Genomic DNA, 6871 nt, shown 5'->3' on the forward strand with positions numbered 1-6871 from the left:
CGTCGGGCAAATTTGGTTAATATTTTTAATGTGTGTATCCACGATAATCTCATTTCTTTCGACGGAGAGGGGGTCCACCTTCTTCTATTTCTACATCTAGGATTCGACTTGTATCATGGATACTAATAGGAATTCAACCATTATGGCAAGGAAAAGTTTGATTCAGAGGGAGAAGAAGAGGCAAAAATTGGAACAGAAATATCATTCGATTCGTCGATCCTCAAAGAAAGAAATAAGCAAGGTTCCGTCGTTGAGTGACAAATGGGAAATTTATGGAAAGTTACAATCCCCACCACGGAATAGTGCACCTACACGCCTTCATCGACGTTGTTTTTTGACCGGAAGGCCGAGAGCTAACTATCGAGACTTTGGACTATCCGGACACATACTTCGTGAAATGGTTCATGCATGTTTGTTGCCAGGAGCAACAAGATCAAGTTGGTAAGGATTAACGCTTCATTTCTATTTCTATGGTCGATGATCATAGAAGCCCCTTTACCATTCTGTATAAATGGGCTATTCTATTTGTACAGATAGGGTGGAGGGGCGCATTTAATCCTTGTTTATCTATTAGTTTTCAGTTCTTATCTTCGGCGCGGGGTAGAGCAGTTTGGTAGCTCGCAAGGCTCATAACCTTGAGGTCACGGGTTCAAATCCTGTCTCCGCAACATCTTGTTTTGCCAAACTATTTTAGGGTTGACTCTGTTAACTAGTAATTAATTCCCGCCTTTCGCTTTTTGGGGGTGGAAGGAAAAAGAAAACGTAGGGGAGGGATAGAATCACTACACTATCACGGCCAACTATACCAAATCCTTAATTTAAGGATATATTTAATGCTATTTATGAAATTAAATAATAAATAAATAGTAATAAAATTACTTTATCTTGGATCTTGGGCGGATAGCGGGAATCGAACCCGCATCTTCTCCTTGGCAAAGAGAAATTTTACCATTCGACCATATCCGCATTTTTTTGTTCTTGATACACAATATGTACCCACATATATGATATATAACCGGATCTTTTTTGTGCAGTGCCGGGACACATATTCTCTTCGGAACGATTCCAATTATTTTTTTATTTAATTGTATTCTTTTTATTCAAGAAGTTTGACCCCCCTCTAATTTTTTTGTTTTCTTTATTTGATTTGCGTTTTCTTTGGGGACTTAGATTCCAATTTAATGTGTCTCACAACCGAGAAAAATTAGGGGGGTCATTTTGGTTTTGGGTCTGCGACGAATAGGTTCAAGAGATGAGAGAATTAAGGATACCCACCAGAAAGACTAATCCAATCCATAAGGATGTACCAGAAAATACAACATTTTTGTTACTTGACCAGCCATCAGGAGAAGCAAATACAACGGGTACGCTAATCAATAAGATTAATGAAGTAGCAATTAATGCAAAAACAGCCATTAAGAAAGAGTGCAGAATTAAAGAATACATTGAACAGGCAAATTTTAGATATGCTGAGCAAAAGGTAGGCAGGAATACAAGTTGAACTCATAACTGATGAACTAGTGCAGGAATGAAAACACATAAGGGTTTGGATTCCAAAACTTAACTAGAGACATACCAGTTGAAGAAAAGGGTGCAGAATGTAAAGCAAATGAAGTTCCAATATCTAGCCTTGACTTTCAGCCGGCTAAATCAGCAAGTATCACAAGTATCAGCAGAGAAAGGGAACTTTAGAGTGTAAGAAGTAGTGATTTTTGAACTAATGTTCGTTGTTTTGAACTTAAAATAAGGGGGGGTTTATATAGTAATCAAAAGCTTGACACATAAGGTAAGAGATCAATTAAGTAGTAAATCAAGGAAGTCACAAGTAACTCAGCAAAGTCTTTCCCTTAATCAAGGGACAGTTAAATCAACGGTAAAACATGCTAAGTATTTAAGGAAAAGAATCAAGTAAGTTTCGGTATAGAATAGGTAATTAGGGGTAAATAAACAACAGTTTAATTAAGAAAACAAATCAGTAATAATCAGCGGAATACAAACAAGGAAGAGAAAAATTAATTAAGGCAAGCAATCCAGTCAAATCGAATAGAGAGGTAAGAATCAAGAGTTAAATGGAAGGTGTTCAAATTAAACCAGGAAATAAGGGGTTCAGAGTAATTAAGGGTTCAGAAAGTCATAAAAGAGGCAGCATGCTTTGCATATACAATAAGGTAGAACATGAATAGTTAGGATTTCACATAGCTTTAACAAAACACATAGTTAAACGATACTGATTCAATGAGAAAGATCAAGCATATAGAATCAGTGAAAGCGTTGAACTAAGCAATTCAGTAGAAGCATATTAGGACAAGAAAATCACGGGAAATCACAAGAACCCAAAGCAAGAACACAATCAAATGTACCAATATCCAGAAACCAAACGAAGAACCCCAAAAATTAGGGTTTTCAGTACAAACGGGCTAAGTTTGTAGCAGGCTCATAAAAATCAGTCAAAATATATGAGAAGCAGAAGATTAAACACAGAAAATCATTAAAGAATTTTTAAAAAGAAATTCCGGAAACCCTAGTTTTAGGAAAAGATGAAAATCACTTGAAAATCATACGAGTCTTGTAAAGAATCTTAAGGCTGTTGTAAAACTCACATGAAACAAACCCAAATCATCTTAGATCTGTACAGATCTAAGAGGTTTAGAAAAGAAATTAGGGTTTCAAAGAGGACCATACAGAGATGAAGAAACCTACTTAGAAAACCATAGATCGTAGCCAATATAGGACGATCTCACTCGGAATCACACCGGAATGGCCTGAAACAGGCGAGAGAGGAGTCATAGATGCAAGTCAACTAGCCCTGGTCCCTTGAGGGCCCTAGAGATGGCAAGAATGACGTGAGGGAGGCCATTGGAGGCCTGAGAGATGGTGAGAGGTCATCGGAGATGGCCATAGATGAGTGACAGCGTTTGGAGATTTAGGGTTTAGGTTGAGAGCGTTTGAGAGAAGAGAGGATTAGGTGACGGCGGTGTAAGGTGTAAAATGAATTAGGTTAGAGGGGTTTGGGGAAGGGGTTACTTAGGTTAATTTAGGAAGGGGGAACCTGGACCGTTGATCAAAACGATCAACGGCCAGGATTTGGCCGCGTATTGGGTTGGGGTAGATGGGTATTGGGCCTGGGGTTTCTGGGCTGGTTCAAAAGGGTTAAAATTGGGCTAGTTGATAGGTTAAGTTTTAAATGAAAAGGGGCTATTCGTTAAATACAGAATTAATTGCTAAAACAATTTTAAAATTAGTTAATAAAATTATAAAAATGATTTTAATGCATGGAAATATTTTAAAGTAATTACATTAATATTTAAAAAATATAAAAGGCTATTTTCAGGTAAAATAATATAATAATGCGTGCGTAGGCTACAATTGCAAAGTAATTGCAATTGTATCTTAAAAATACAGATGTGGCTATTTATGCAATAATTGAAATGTAATACGGATGCAAGTGATAAAATTAAGCCACAAAAATTATTAAAACTATTTTGTGGTGCAATTTAATGATTGTTTTATAATATAAATGCTGGGTGAAATTAGTTAAAATATTTTAAAAAATGCAGAAATTGTATAAAAAATACTAATTGATGCCCCGGAATAGTTTTGAAATATTGGGGGAAAAATTGGGTATCAACACTCTCAGTTAGTGGTCAATCAGCATTTAGGTAGTTACGAGGTCAAGAAACCTGAACTACGCCCTTATCATAATTATGCTAGGAAATTGATGGGATGGATTGGTGATGTGATTATTCAACATGTGTCTAGGAAAAAAAACAAGAAGGCTGATGCTTTAGCTGCCCTAGCTACATTGCTAACCCTGCCTAATCAAGCGCAAGTTACTATCTGCCAAAAATGGGTAGTACCACTGCCAAATGAGGGTGAAAGTGAAGAAAATGTACTCGACCATCTTGTGGCCATTTCTGAAGCTGAGAAGGAAGAATGGGGACAACCCATCATCGACTACTTAAGCTATGGGATACTTCCAGAAAATTCGAGGAGATGGAATGAAATCCGTCGTCGTGCACCTCGCTTCCTTTACTACAAGGATACTCTATATAGAAGGTCATTTGAGGGAGTACTCTTGCGATGCTTAGGGGAAGATGAAGCACTCCAAGCTTTGCAAGAAGCACATTCTGGGGTATGTGGGTCACACCAGTCTGGACCGAAGCTCCACTTTCATATAAAAAGGATGGGATATTATTGGCCAATGATGGTAAAAGATTGCTTGGACTACGCTCGAAGATGCAAGGCTTGTCAATTCCATGCGAATTTTATTCATCAACCTCCTGAAGTGTTGCACCCGACTGTTGCATCCTGGCCGTTTGACGCTTGGGGATTGGATGTTGTTGGACCACTACCAAAGTCCTCTGGTGGGCACCTATACATCTTGGCTGCAACTAACTACTTCTCAAAATGGGCTGAAGCTTTTGCTCTTAAGGAAGTAAAGAAGGAAAATGTTGCAAGTTTCATCTAAGTAAACATTATCTATCGCTTTGGCATTCCTCGTTATATAATAACGGATAATGGAAAGCCGTTCGACAATAGGTTGATGAACAAGATTTGTGAACTCTTTGGCTTCAAGCAACGTAACTCTTCTATGTACAATGCTGCCGCCAATGGTCTAGCTGAGGCATTCAACAAGACTCTATGCAACTTGTTAAAGAAAGTCGCCTCCAAATCCAAACGGGATTGGCATGACCGTATGGAGGAAGCTCTGTGGGCATATAGGACAACTCACCACAAGCCAACACAAGCGACTCCTTATGCACTCGTTTATGGAGTCGAAGCCTTCTTACCACTCGAGCGTCAAATACCTTCATTACGATTAGCTATTCAAGAAGGGATCACTGATGAAGAAAATGCTTGACTTCGATTAGCAGAGTTGGAGGCTCTTGATGAAAAGAGGTTGGAAGCTCAACAGAGTCTTGAATGTTATCAAGCTTGATTGTCTCGCGCCTTCAATAAAAGAATTCACCCGAGATCCTTTCAAGTAGGAGATCAAGTCCTTGCCATACGAAGACCCATAATTACTACCAATAAACCTGTAGGGAAGTTCACTTCAAAATGGGATGGTCCATATGTCGTACAAGAAGCTTACTCAAGTGGGGCTTAGAAGCTGGTTGATGCAGATGGCATGAGAATCGGCCCTATCAATGGCAAGTTTTTGAAGAAGTATTATCCTTGAAGTTTCAATGCTCCTCGGCGTACGAGCCTAAACTGCAAGTCATGATGCTCCTTGATGCATGAGCCTAAACTGCACGTTACTACACTCCTGGCCCACATGAGTCTAAACTGTATACAGCCCACACAAAAAAAGTCCGCTAGGTTGAATCCCTCGAAAGAGGCGGCCTAGGCAAAAGTTAGGACATAAAAAAAATTCACCCATTCTGAACTACGTTATGACTTGATCCTCTTCACCGAGGTACGTAGGCAGCTTAGAGTTTCATTCTAAGTTCAGTCGCATGATTTCAAAAGATACATAGTGCCCCAATTGTTGCCCGAGTGAAGTATGAAGGAACGTAAAATCAAGCTGAAACGTCATCCTCCTGTTGAACTTTGGATCTCATTTGATTTAAAAGGGGCAACCCTCCATGGTAAATTGGTACCTTCAATGGGACGATTTTAGGAGGATGCCAAATATTTGCCTTGAAGTCCAGGGATTCTCTATGTTTTCAGGTTCGCCAAACCTTCAAGCTTGTTGGTCTCCAAGTCCGCCCTCTGCCCTAAAAAAAAGGGAAGAGAAGAGAGGCATCATAAGGGAACACAAATATAAAAAGAAAGATTCCTGGGGCACAATGTTTCAAATTCAGTGAGACTTGAACCCAAGATATTTGTGATAATGGAGCTCTTTAATTTCGATTGATAGCAAGAACAACATCTTGTGATCCCGAGGCTTCCATACCAAAACATAAAAGTTTTGACGAAGTTGCGCCAATTCGAAACTGTCGGTATATTAAAATCTGATGTTGATTTCGAAATACTATCTAAAACTATCCTTAAGGTATTAAATCCTACATTTTGGAAATGCTTTAGATTTTGGAGTCTTGTTTTCATAAAATCAAATGGTTCGTGATTTCGACATTCCTACATCAAGATATAAAAGTTTTGGTGAAGTCGCGCAAGTTTGAAATTGTCAGTGTGTCCGAATTTTACGTTGACTTCAAAATATTATCTGAAACTATCCTTAAGGTATTAAATCTTTAAATTTGGATATGTTTTATATTTTGAAGTTTGGTTTTCGACAAATCTAATGGTTCATGATTTTGACGTTTCGACACCAAGATATAAATTTTTTGGTGAAGCTGCACAAATCTGAAACTATCAACGTGTCGGAATCTAAAGTTAGATTCAAAATAATATCTGGGACTATTCTCAAAATGGTTGATTCCGAATTTTGGATATGTCTTATATATTGAAGTCTATTTTTCATAAAATCAAGTGTTTCACGATTTTGACGTTTCAACACCAAGATATAATTTTTTTGGTGAAGCTGCACAAATCTGAAACTATCAACGTGTCGGAATCTAAAGTTATATTCAAAATAATATCTGGGATGATTCTCAAAAATTTTGATTCCAAATTTTGGATATGTTTTAGATTTTGAAGTCTAGTTTCCATGGAATCAAACGGTTCTCAGTTCCAATGTTTCTACACCAAGATATGTATTTTTTGGTGAGACTGCACAAATCTGTAATTTTCAACATGGTAGAATCTAAAGTTGGTTTCAAAATATTACTTGCGGCGATTCTGAAGGTGTTTGATTCCGAATTTTGGATATGTCTTAGATATAAAGTTTAATTTCTAAAAAATCAAATGGCTCATATTTTTGACGTCCTCGCATTGAGATATGTATTTCCTGCCACAAAAGGTGCAAAGG

General features: G+C 37.9%; 1 non-coding gene across 1 annotated transcript; it reads right to left on the minus strand.

Moving 5' to 3' along the window:
- Positions 1-895: 895 nt before the first annotated feature.
- Positions 896-966, minus strand: TRNAG-GCC. Its single transcript has one exon. It is a non-coding gene; the product is annotated as a tRNA-Gly (tRNA).
- Between the last annotated feature and the right edge of the window lie 5905 nt (positions 967-6871).

This window comes from Nicotiana attenuata, unplaced genomic scaffold (genome assembly GCF_001879085.1).
Source record: "Nicotiana attenuata strain UT unplaced genomic scaffold, NIATTr2, whole genome shotgun sequence".
Taxonomy (NCBI): domain Eukaryota; kingdom Viridiplantae; phylum Streptophyta; class Magnoliopsida; order Solanales; family Solanaceae; genus Nicotiana; species Nicotiana attenuata.